Source organism: Leucopleurus acutus (genome assembly GCF_964270905.1).
Source record: "Leucopleurus acutus genome assembly, chromosome: 2".
NCBI lineage: Eukaryota > Metazoa > Chordata > Mammalia > Artiodactyla > Delphinidae > Leucopleurus > Leucopleurus acutus.
The window spans coordinates 168,731,214-168,744,907 of record NC_139143.1 but is presented as its reverse complement, the minus strand read 5'-3'; the positions used below and the strand labels follow the sequence as shown (position 1 = coordinate 168,744,907).

At 42.7% G+C, this 13,694-nt stretch overlaps 1 pseudogene across 1 annotated transcript in view; it reads right to left on the bottom strand.

The window, feature by feature from the left end:
- Positions 1–13,694, bottom strand: part of LOC309974959 (methylosome protein WDR77-like) — a 462,921-nt pseudogene that overhangs the window by 98,890 nt on the left and 350,337 nt on the right. The window lies entirely within an intron of this gene.

Below are 13,694 nucleotides of genomic sequence, written 5' to 3'. Positions count from 1 at the left end.
GGCACGGGAACTGAGAGGAGAAACATTCCAAGAAGGTGGGAGCCCTCGGCTGCGTCAAATACTGCCCAGAGGTGGGTGAGGTGAGGGCTGAGAACGGCATCGGGAAAACGGAGGTCATTGGTGATTTTAACCAGCGGGTTTCAAAGCCAAGGAAGGTTGGTGGAAGTGGAGTCCAGAGAGGATGGTGGAGAGGGTGGGGCGTGGTCACCTCTTCCGGGGAGTTAGTTGTGCGGTAAGGGGAACAGGAAACGGGAGGGTAGCTGGAAGAGGCGCCCCGTAGAGTCAAGGAGGGGTTTGTTTTAAGATGAGAGATATTATGGCTTGTTTGTAGGCTCACAGGGATGACCGACAGAGGGGAAGATAAGATGCAGAAGAGAGAAGCGACAGCGGCAGAGCAAAGTCCTCGGGTGGGTGGGAGGGGCTGGCGTCCTGGGGGCGGGGGCTGGGGGAAGGTGCGCCCAGATGGGAGCTCGTGCCGCACCTCCGCGGGGACAAGCAGGTCGCTGGGAGAACGCAGAGCTCTCTACTGATTGTTTCTTTCTTAGCGGAGTAAGAAGCAAGATCATAGTGGAGAGCAAGGAGGCAGGAGAGGGTCCTGGTGTTTTTAGGAGAGGGCCGAGTGGAAACGTCACAACGCGCGTGGAAGGGTGAATGGACCAATGAAATGGGTGGGATTGCCAGCACAGGTGCCCACTCGAGTTTTGTGGGGATCCATTTAGAATGAAGCCTGTCATCCGTTGTGTTTTGTCTTCAGCCACAGTGGGCACCTGTGCTACCGGTGCAGGTGCAGAATGGGGGGTGGGGTGGGGAGGGGGAGGGGTGAGCCAAGGGAGGTGGAGACAGCTTGGAGAATGAATGCTCCCGGGGGTCTCTGCAGGTCCAGGCTCCATACGCAGTCCTCAGAGCCTTCTCCTGAGAGCACATGCTGTCCTTCCACAGCCTTTACCTGCTGGAGACTCATAATGACCCAGTGAGCTTATAATGCCCCCACGTTAGAGAAGCAAACCCTGCGGTCGCCTAGCCAGTAAGTGGCAGAGCTGGGATTTGACTTTAAACGTAGTTCAGTCTTCTCCCTTTAGGGCAACAGGGGTATGCACACTGTGTTTAAGAAAGTCTTGCTTTCAGAGGCATATGAAAAGCTGCTCAACATCACTGTTAGAGAAATGCAAATAAAAACTACAATGAGGTATCACCTCACACCAGTTAGAATGGGCATCATCAGAAAATCTACAAACAACAAATGCTGGAGAGGGTGTGGAGAAAAGGGAACCCTCTTGCACTGCTGGTGGGTTGTAAATTGATACAGCCACTATGGAGATTCCTTAAAAAACTAAAACTAGTAATGCCAGATGACTCAGCAATCCCACTACTGGGCATATACCCAGAGAAAACCATAATTCAAAAAGACACATGCACCCCAGTATTCATTGCAGCACTATTTACAATAGCCAGGTTATGGAAGCAACCTAAATGTCCACTGACAGACGAGTGGATAGAGAAGATGTGGTACATATATACAATGGAGTATTACTCAGCCTTAAAAAGGAATGAAATTGGGTCATTAGTAGAGACATGGATGGACCTAGAGACTGTCATACAGAGTGAAGTAAGTCAGAAAGAGAAAAACAAATATCATATATTAACATATATATGTGTAATCTAGAAAAAGGGTACAGATGAACCGGCTTGCAAGGCAAAAATAGAGACCCAGATGTAGAGAACAAACGCATGGACACCAAGGGGGGAAAGTGGGGTGGGGGGAATGAATTGGGAGATTGGGATTGACATATATACACTAATATGTATAAAATGGATGACTAATAAAAGCCTTCTGTATAAAAAAAAAAGAGAGAGAGAGAAAAAGAAAGTCTTGCTTTCACCCAGATGGTGAAAAAAACCAAGCTTGGCTGTTGGGAGGTTGAACTTCAGGTGTTCCGCGCAGTGGCCCAGGCTTTGTCATGGTTCAACCATAGTGACTTGCTGCCACCCATTGGCCACTGTCAGTATTGCATCCAAGCAGAACCTGCATTGCATTTGCTCAGCTAAGGATTCAGTGTCTGGGTCCAAAAATGCCCTTGTTGGGGCTTCCCTGGTGGCGCAGTGGTTGAGAATCTGCCTTCCAATGCAGGGAACACGGGCTGAAGCCCTGGTCTTGCCGCGGAGCAACTAGGCCCATGAACCACAACTACTGAGCCTGCATGTCTGGAGCCTGTGCTCCGCAACAAGAGAGGCCACAAGAGCGGCCCCAGCTTGCTGCAACGAAGACCCAACACAGCCATAAATAAATAAATTAATTAATTAATTTTAAAAAAAGTGTCTTTAAAAAAATGCCCTGTTGAAAAGGGCTGTAGAGGAGTTCTCTTCCCCCTTTGACAAATGAGGAGAGAGAAGTCCAGAGAGATGACTTTAAAAAGCCATCTGCACCCACCTACTCCATCCACTCAGTTGCTCATTCATTCAATAAATATTCATTGAACACCTCTGTGCCAGGACACTGTTCTAGGCGCTGGGATTCAGCAGAGATCATTGCTGTTGTAGAGCTGACATTCCATGGGGGGGACAGGGAGGACAGGTACCAATCAGGTAAATAAACCAGGTAATGCTAGATTGTGATGGGTGATGTGAAGGAATTAGAGTGACTGGAGAGGGCTGTGAAAGGTGTGGGCAGGTTCCAGAATGGGTGGAGCCCACCAACACCCCAGCCCACGGCTGTCTCTGTAGAACGAGTAGAAGTGGGAGCAGAACTTTCTAGAAGGAGGGTCATGCCATTGACCGTCACTCAATCAGTCCACAGCCTTGATCAGCACCCATCTCACTCACACAGCTGACCACTCTCTCCTGGAAACTCTCTCTTCTCTTGGTTTGTATGATACCAACCTCTGGTGGTAGGAAAAGCTATGATTATTCTCCTGTGAAAATTAAAGCTTAACGATCAACATAGAGAAGTTTCCGGTTTGAAGGAAGCCACTGCCATGTCAAAAGCTAGAGCAGGAAATATTGGCATGTGGAGTCAAAGGTCAAGGTCGACATTTCTGGGCTCTGGGACAGGAGCATGTAGAGGAGAATTGGTGGAGATGTAATCAGTCTTGCTCGTAGCTGTTGCCATGTTGTAAGTGTGTTTGTGGATCTGTTTGCTGCTAATTTGTGAGCCATTCTTGGCAAAAAAAATATGAATATTTATAAGCTTATATATATAATATGAGTAAGCTTTACTCAAATCCTATGAGTGGTGTTCCAAGAAATAATACGTTTTGGAAGCAAAACAAGTCCCTAATTTGGTAATTTCACCATGTTACTCGAATACTACCCAATTATGTTAGCTGGTATTTTCCAGTGTTTGAATGTTTGCTCTAGGCTATAGTTCTCTGTAAAGCAAAATTGTTCATTACTAAAAAGAGGAAAGTGGGTTTCCCTGGTGGCACAGTGGTTGAGAGTCCGCCTGCCGATGCAGGGGGTACGGGTTCGTGCCCCGGTCCGGGAAGATCCCACGTGCTGCGGAGCAGCTGGGCCCGTGAGCCATGGCCGCTGAGCCTGCACGTCCGGAGCCTGTGCTCCGCAACATGAGAGGCCACAACAGCGAGAGGCCCGCGTACCGCAAAAAAAAAAAAAAAAAAGAGGAAAGTTATATGAAGTAACATGTACCTAATACCCAGCTTGAAGATGTGTTTGAACACACTCAGTTCAACCAGCATCAGTGCAAAATGAAATCAGTTCCTCCACACCAGAAATATTTATCATAAAAACAAAAGATCAAGGGCAATTAATACTTTGTGTTTTAAATTTTCATTTTAAGACTCTTTTAAGTAGTAAGCATTTATGATATCACTCAATTTTTTTAATGACTTTTATTTGGCATTTACGTTAAGTTAATGTTTCCCCTTTTTAATTTTAAAAAATATTTTATTTATTTTTGGCTGCACTGGGTCTTCGTTGCTGTGCGTGGGCTTTCTCTAGTTGCAGTGAGCAGGGGCTACTCTTCATTGTGGTGCGCGGGCTTCTCATTGCGGTGGCTTCTCTTGTTGCAGATCACGGGCTCTAGGCGTGCGAGCTCAGTAGTTGAAGCATGCAGGCCCTAAAGTGCGCAGGCTTCAGTAGTTGTGGTACGTGGGCTCAGTAGTTGTAGCGCAGGGGCTTAGTTGCTCCGCGGCACGTGGGATCTTCCTGGACCAGGGATCGAACCTGTGTTCCCTGCATTGGCAGACGGATTCTTAACCACTGCGCCACCAGGGAAGCCCCCTAATTTTTTTTTAATGATCAAGCATCTATACGAGGTAGAGGTCATTGTTACATGTTACTGAAATACAGTAGTCCCCCCTTATTCAAGGACAATATGTTACTAGACCCCCAGTGGATGCCTGAAATTGCGGAGAGTACTGAGCCCTGTACGTACTATGTTTTTCCCTATCCATACATACCTATGATAAAGTTTAATTTATAAAGTAGGCACAGTAGATTAACACCAACTAAATAGAACAATTATAATATACTGTAATGAAAGTTATGTGAATGTGGTCTCTCTCTTTCTCAAAATACCTTATTGCTCAAATTTCATGCCTTTTCCATCTTAACTAAGCGCTTATCTTGCACTGTGGCCGTAACTTTTGCACTTTGAGGTGTGACATTCAAACTAGTATGAATTTCTTTTTTCTTCTTCACCATTTCAGGGATAGAAAATTTATTCTTACCATAGATCTTAGCAACCTCAGCATTTTTTCATTCCCTATAAGTTTAGGACTTTCGCTTAAAGGAAGGACTTTACAGCTTCTGTTTGGCATATCTGAATTGCCAGTATCACTACTCTTGGGCTTTGTGGCCCTTATTAAGTAAGAATAAGGGTTATTTGAACACAAGCACCAAGATACTACAGTCAATCCGATAACTGATGGATACTGAATGACTCATGGGCAGGATTACACTGACGTTTCCTGTGGGATGGAGTGGGACAGCTAGAGATTTCATCACGCTACTCAGAATTGCGCTCAATTTAAAACTTATGAATTGTTTCTGGAATTTTCCATTTAATATTTTTGGACCATGGTTGACTGTGGGTAACTGAAACTGTGGGAAGCAAAACCATGGATATGTGGGGGTTGGGGGATTACTATATACCATCCTGTCATATACTGGCTCGCAATAATAATAAACCATGCATCTATAATCCTGATTTTTTAAACAGGAAACCTCTGAAATGTTTAGTATAACCCTCTTACAGAAAAATTTTCATTGTTTATTATTATGGTCAATCATTATTTTTCCAAAACCCATAAAGTGTTGGGGAAAATACAGAATAATGTATGATTTCAGGAATTCCTGAGAATTTCCTGGGATTCTGACATCTCATACCCAAATCCCAAAGAATATCTGTTGGGAATTTGGAAATGCTTTTTGAAGTTTTACCTCTGTAACATCTCTCGACTCTGCATCCCATCCCATCCCCAAGGCCGCTGCTCTGATCATCAGACCTTTGTCATCTCTTCCGACCTTGTGAGTCAGACTCCAGACTCCTCCAGCCCATCCTCCACACTGCAGAGGGATCTTTCTGAGGCAAAAACTCAGCCTGTCATTCGGCTGCGAAATCCATCCCTGGCCCCCCAATTCCTTCACCAGTGTTTTTCAAAATGCATCTTGGGACAGTGGTTACATAAAAACATCTGGCAGTTTCTAATAAGTGGTGGTTTAGGTAGCTTCATTCAGAGATTCAGAATCTCTGGGAGTTGAAGCCTAAAAATCTGCATCCACATCTTCTGAATGATTTCTTTAAATCCTTTTTATGGTGAAATACAACATGAATACAGAAGCCACATAAAACAAAGGTACAGATTAGTGAACCATAATTAGGCAAACTCCCCTATAACCACCACCCCTGTCTGAAGGCAAATCCTTGCCCCCCACCCCAGAAACTCTCCGCATGCCCCCTCCCTAATAACCCCTTCCCACCTCCACCCCCAAGAGCAACCAGCAGCCTTTCACTTTGCCTGTTTTTTGCCTATTTTAATGTCATTAAATTTTGTTTAATCCTTGGTTCTCTTTCCATCTTTTTTTTTTCCTTCTTGTGATTCATTTGCTAATGAAACCAGATCATTTGTCTTACAGAGTTTCCCACAGTCATTGCTAATTGCATCCCCATGGTGAAGGTAGCATATTCCTCTCTCTCTGAATTTCCTGTTAATTGGTAACTGGATCCAGAGACTTAATCAGATTCATATTTCTTTTTCTTTTTCTGACAAGCCTACTTTTATAGGTGATGTGTGTTCATCATCAGGGGCTCATGACTATGTTTTCACTTTCTCATCTTGTACATTTCCCACCCCAGATCTGAAATCAGCCCCGATATCTGGGGTAAATACCTAGGAGTAGAATTGTTAGTTCATATGCCAGAAAAATGTTTAACTTTCTAAGAAGCTGTTAGTCTTCTTGGGTGGTGTACTTATTTACACTCCCATCAACAATGTATGAAAGCTCTAGTTGCTCTAAATCCTCACCAGGATTTAGTATGTGAATCTTATTTTAGCCATTCTAGTGGTATGAAATGTTATTTCATTGTGGATTCAGTTTGGAGTTTCCTAACAACCAATGATGTCGAACACCTTTTCATGTGCTTATTGGCCATTTGTATATCTTCTTTTGTGAAACGTGTTCTGCGTATATATTCTATATGTGTCAATTGAGTCAAACTGGTTAACTACTTTGTCCGAATCGTCTATACCTTTACCGATTTTGTTTGTTTATTTGTTTGATTGAGTTTCTGGAAAAAGTGTGTTAAAATCTCCAGCTGTGGTGGTATGTTTGTCTATTTCTCTTTTAGTCTCAACAACTTTTGCTTTATGTATTTTTAAGCTGTGCTACTTGGTGCATACAAATTTAGAATTATAACATCTTCCCACTGAACTGGACTTTTATTGTTATAAAACATCTGTCTTTATTTCTAGTAATACTTTCTGTCTTAAGCTTATTTTATCTGGTATTATTATAGTGACACTAGTTTTTCTTTAAAGTAGTTTGAATGGTATACCTTTTTTCATCCTTTTGTTTCTGTGTATATATATATATATATATATATATTTTTTTTTTTTTTTTTTTTTTTTTTTTGCGGTACACGGGCCTCTCACTGCTGTGGCCTCCCCCACTGCAGAGCACAGGCTCTGGACGCACAGGCCCAGCGGCCATGACTCACGGGCCCAGCCACTCCGCGGCACGTGGGATCCTCCCGGACCGGGGCACGAACCCGCGCCCCCTGCATTGGCAGGCGGACCCCCAACCACTGCGCCACCAGGGAAGCCCTGTGTTTTTATATTTTTAAAGTGTTTCTTATAAATAAATATAATTGGGCTTTTAAGAAATCCATTTTAATGATATCTATCTTTTAGTCAGTTTGTTTAAACCATGTGTATTTAATGTAATTACTGATAGAGTTGGATTAAGGTCTACCATTTGCTATTTGTTTTTCTGTCTCATCTGTTCTTTGCTCATTTATTCACCCACTGTTTTCTTCTTTTGGATAATCAAGTCGTTTTTATTATTTCATTTTTTTTCCTTTATTAGGTTCTAGTTATACATTTTTATAAAATTCTTTCAGTAGTTACTATAGAGATTTAAATATGCATCTTGGACCTATTACTCTATGTCTTACTTCAAGCTGCTATAACAAAATACCATAAACTGATTGGCTTAAACAACAGAAATTTATTTCTCACAGTTTGGGTGGCTGGGAAGTCCAAAATCAGGGCACCAGCATGATTGGGTTCTGGTGAGAGTCCTCTTCCTGGTTTGCAGACAGCTGTCTTCTTGCTGTGTCCTAGCATGGCAGAGAGAGGAAGCAAGCTCTCTTGCCCGTCTTCTTCTTCTTTTTTTAATTAATTTATTTATTTAATTCATTTATTTTTCACTGCGTTGGGTCTTTGTTGCTGCACGCAGGCTTTCTCTCGTTGTGGTGAGCAGGGGCCACTCTTCGTTGCAGTGCACAGGCTTCTTATTGCAGTGGCTTCTCTTGTTGCGGAGCATGGGCTCTAGGCACACAGGCTTCAGTAGTTGTGGCTTGTGGGCTCTAGAGCGCAGGCTCAGTAGTTTTGGTGCACGGGCTTCATTGCTCTGCGGCATGTGGGAACTTCCTGGACCAGGGCTCAAACCCGTGTCCCCTCATTGGCAGGCGGATTCTTAACCACTGCACCACCAGGGAAGATTGCCCCTCTTCTTATAAGGGCACTAATCCCATGAGGACTCTATCCTCATAACCTAATTAATTCCTAAAGGCCCCATCTCCAAATACCATCACATTAGAGATTAGAGTTTCAGTGTATGAATCGGGAGGTGGGGTGGGGAGGGAGAGACACAAACATTCAGTCCATATCACAGTATTACAGACTCATTGCAGTATTAAATTAATATGTTTACCACTGTTTTAACAATGTAAGAACCTTACAACAGTTCAGCTCCTTTCACTCCCTTCCACCTTTTGTGCTATTATTCTTTATTTCTTTATTATATTTTACTTCTATATATGTTATAAACGCTACAAGACATTTCTATTATTGTTTTACTTGTCAATTTTATTTTTTAAGGGAACACTATTTATTTATTTATTTTTGGCTGTGTTGGGTCTTCGTTTCTGTGCGAGGGCTTTCTCCAGTTGCGGCGAGCGGGGGCCACTCTTCATCACGGTGCGCGGGCCTCTCACTGTCGCGGCCTCTCTTGTTGCGGAGCACAAGCTCCAGATGCGCAGGCTCAGTAGTTGTGGCTCATGGGCCTAGTTGCTCCGCGGCATGTGGGATCTTCCCAGACCAGGGCCTGAACCCGTGTCCCCTGCATTGGCAGACAGATTCTCAACCACTGCGCCACCAGGGAAGCCCATACGTGTCAATTTTTAATGTTTACCCACACATTTGTCCTTGCCAGTGCCCTGTATTACTTTCTGAAGGTCTGTGCTTTCATCTGGGATCATTTTACTTCAGCCTGAAGAATTTCCTTTAATGTTTCTTGTGGTATAGGTTGGCCAGCAATAGATTTTCTCAACTTTTCTTTGTACAAAAATGTCTTTGTTTCACCTTAATTCTTAAAAGATTGTCCCTCCTCTGTATAGAATTCTAGATTAGCAGGGTTGGGATTTTTTTGTTTTCATTTCTGACCTTTTAAAATGTCATTCCATTTTCTTCTGGATTTATAGTTTCTGTTGAAATGTAGGCATCAGTCTTATTACTGTTCCTTTAAAGATAATGTGTCTTCGTTTATCTAGTTGCTTTTAATATTTTCTCTTTGTCTCAGGTTTCAGCTGTTGACAATGATATGTCTAAGTGTGGTTTTCTTTAGTGAAACCTGTTTGGGTTTTACTAAGCTTCTTGAATTTGTGGGTTGATATCTTTCAACAGTTTTGGAAAATTATGTCATTTGAAGTAATCCTCAAATATTGCTTCTGTCCCAAACCTCTTTTCTCCCCTCCTGGGATTCTAATTACACAAATGTTAGCACTCATTATGCTCTGTTCCTGCTATATTTTTCTCTGTTTCAGCTTGGATATTTTCTGTTGAACTGTCTTCAAGTTTGCTAATCCTGTCTTTTGTCTTTCTGCTGTACCCTTTTGTTGTTGTTGTCATTATTGTTAAATATATCCAATAAGTCCTGGGACTTCCCTGGTGGTGCAGTGGTTAAGAATCCACCTGTCAGTGCAGGAGACATGGGTTCGACCCCTGGTCCAAGAAGATCCCACATGCCATGGAGCAACTAAGCCCTTGTGCCACAACTACTGAGCCTGTGCTCTAGAGCCCATGAGTCACAACTACTGAGCCCACACACCACAACTATGGAAGCCCGTGCACCTAGAGCCCATGCCCCGCAACAAGAGAAGCCACTGCAGTGAGAAGCCCGTGCACCGCAACGAAGAGCAGCCCCTCCTCACCACCACTAGAGAAAGCCCGCGCACAGAAACGAAGACCCAACACAGCCAAAAATAAATTAAAAAATAAAAATAGTGCTTCCCTGGTGGTGCAGTGGTTGAGGGCCCACCTGCCGATGCAGGAGACATGGGTTCGTGCCCCGGTCCGGGAAGATCCCACATGCCACGTAGTGGCTGGGCTCGTGAGCCATGGCCGCTGAGCCTGCATGTCCGGAGCCTGTGCTCCGCAACGGGAGAGGCCACGGCGGTGAGAGGCCCGTGTACCACACAAAAAAAATAAATTAAATTAAATTAAATAAATAAAGTTTCCAATCCCATAGCATTAAAAAATATATGTATATATATACATATATACATAATATATACCTCCAATAAGTTCTTGATTTCAGGTGTTGTATTTGCCAGTTTTAGAATATTTGATTATTTTAAAAAATTTATTCCACTTCTCTATTGACAATCTCTATTTTATATCTACCTTGTCAATCTTTTTTTCTTCTGTGTTCTTTAACATATTATCAGAGTTATTTTAAAGTTCTTGTCTGTTAACTCCAGCATGTAGATCATTGTGGTTCTGACACTATCTTCTATTTTTTTCTCTTGACTACCAGTCATGTTTTCCTGCCTCTTTGCATGTCTAGTAATCTCCAATACATGATATTGTTCAAATTGTAAATTATCCCAAAATGATGTGTGTAGTAGCATCTTACTGTGGTCTTAATTTGCATTTTTCTGATTACATGTAAGGTTGAGCACTTTTTCATATGTTTATCAATCATTTGGTTTTCCTCTTTTGTGGAGGGCCTGTTCAACTTATTATTTATTATTTATACAGTGGTCCCCTCTATTCCTAATAGTACTTCTTTTTTATTGAAGTATAGTTGATTTACGATGTTGTGTTAGTTTCAGGTGTACATCACAGTGATTCAGATATATTCTTTTTCAGATTCTTTTCCCTTATTTGTTATTAAAAATATTGAGTATAGTTCCCTGTGCTATACAGTAGGTCTTTGTTGGTTATCTATTTTATATATAATAGTGTATATATAATAGTGTGTATATGTTAATCCCAACCTCACTTTCTCCTTTGGTAACCATAAGCTTGTTTTCTATGTCTGTAGGTCTATTTCTGTCTTGTAAATAAGTTCATTTGTATTGTTTTTTTGATTCATATATAAGCTATATATATACCAGAAGTCATTAACAAATAAATATAAATAGCTTTTAAGCTATATCATATGATATTTGTCTTTCTCTGTCTGGCTTACTTCACTTAGTATGATAATCTCTAGGTCCATCCATGTTGCTGTAAATGGCATTATTTCATTCTTTTTTATGGCTGAGTAATGTTCCTTTGTATATATATACCACATCTTCTTTATCCATTCATCTGTCAATGGGCATTTATGTTGCTTCCATGTCTTGGCTATTGTAAATAGTGCTGCAATGAACATTGGGATGCATGTATCTTTTCAAATTATAGTCTTCTCTGGATATATGCCCAGGAGTGGAATTGCAGGATTATACTCTATTTTTAGTTTTTTAAGGAACTTCCATAGTGTTCTCCATAGTGACTGTACCAATTTACATTCCCACCAATAGTGTAGGGGGGTTCCTTTTTCTCCACATCCTCTCCAGCATTTATCATTTGTAGACTTTTTGATGATGGCCATTCTGACTGGTATGAGGTGATACCTCACTATAGTTTTGATTTGCATTTCTCTAATAATTAGCTAATGTTGACCTAATTATTAATTATCTTTTCATGTGCCTGTTGACCATCTGGATGTCTTCTTTGGAGAAATGTCTATTTCGGTCTTCTGCCCATTTTTTGCTTGGGTTGTTTTTTTTGATGTTGAGTTGTATCCTAATAGTACTTCTTGCCTTAAAGCCCACTCTGTCTGATGTTAATATGCATAGGTATTTGGTTAGTAACCTCACCCAGAGGGGACTTCCACTTCCTTTAACTGACTTGGGAATTATACTGTTTTTATTGTGTTAATGTTTATCCTAGAGGTTATAATCTACACACTTAACTTCTTCAAATGTAGAGTTAATCAACCCTCCCTCCAAAGAAGATTTTCACTTGCTTTTTCCAGGAGGCTGGAGGCACACAGTCTGGGGGCACGTCAATCTAAGTTCAAGACTTAAGTTTACAGACCATCCAACCGATATAAGCTGGGGCTGCAAGTCCATACTAGGGCTGGCTTCTGGAAGCATGGCTTCTGGGATTCCTGGCTTATTGTGGGGAAGGTTTTCTATATGATCATTCACTATGTACTCTAACTTTATCTGTGCCCCTTGCGCAGGGGAGTCGGCAAACCAACAGTTCCAATTGGCCAGAATCAGAAAAAATGACTTTCTTGCTTGGTTTATCTGTCAGACTTTCTGTTTCCTTCCATTTTGTTCTGGTAATTCTGTACCCTCTGGTTACACCAGTTTACCAGCGTTTTTAGTTGTTTTCAAAGGGAGAATTGATCTGAGTAACTTAGTCTGACATTACCAGAAAAGAGAAGTCTACCAGACCCCAGACTCCATTTGACAGAGATGGAAACTGTGGATCAGTGGGGTGTGGGGCCACTTTCCCAGGGTCTCAGAACCAGTAAGAAGGAGCACCAGCCTGCAGACTGAGGACTGTCCTACACCAAGTCTGGTGATCTCTCCACTCATTCCCTGGCAGTACCCTCTTTGAGACTTGGTTTCTCTATATATAATGAAGAAGTCAGAGTAGACGATCTTTGAAGGCCCACTGGGCTCAGAACAGAATTTCATAGTTTTTCAATCCTCTGAGACCCACCCAGCCTCCTCCCCAACCTTCAGTTCTGGATTGGCTCTTCTTAGATCCGACCCCTGAGGTTAGTCACAGATAATTCCCACATCAGCCACAAGGGGGCAGTGGTGTGCAGAGATCGCCCAGGTTCTGAGATGACGGCTGAGCCAAGGGCTTCTTCTTGGAGGTCTTTGCTTCTCACTGTCAGAGTAAAGGGGAAAATGATTTTGCCTGGGATCCAAAGCCCCCTGTCCCTTCTGCTTCATTTCATTTGACAAGCTCTGGCTGGTGCACGGAGATAAGTCATCCCCTGCCTCTACCCTTGAGGACTTCATGGTCCACTAAATCCTTCTCTCCAGGCTAGATTTCAGGCCGATTTTTCCACCTCCCTGTTTTTGCTCCTGCTGTTCTCCTTCCCCCATCGCTGCCATTCCTCCTCATTCTTAATGCTCAGCTCAGATGCCAACTCCTCCCTGGAGCCTCCTAAAACACTCCCATCATAATCCCCCTCTCCCCTCCCTGTGCTCACAGCCCTGGCTCTATATTTCAAATCCTGGTCTGGCCATGTCCTTGTCTCATTCCTCAGTGTCCCCCTCAGCTCTGGGCCCCCTGTGCCAGCCGAGGACACCATGAGTGCTGGAGGGAAGGAGGTGGAAGGTCTGCTGGATGGGATTTCTGGCAGAGCTGCAGTGGATTGGAGCCCAGCACTGAGAGGGCTCCACCGTGGAGGTTCATTTCTCTATCCCAAACCCCAAGCCTTTTTGGGATCCAGCTTTGCACTCACTGCTAAGGAAATGACAAGAAAAGCTTCTAGTTCCAAGAACCAGTGAATACATAATGAAATCATAAAAACAGCAGAAGAAAACATAGAAGGGTTTCTGATTAACTTTGGAGTTAGAAAGACCTTTCTATGACTCAAAACCAGAAGCCATTAACAAATAAGAAATATAAATGGCTTTTAAACTTTTGAAGAAATCCTCAGCCTTTTTTTTTTTTTTTTTTTTGCGGTACGCGGGCCTCTCACCGTTGTGGCCTCTCCCG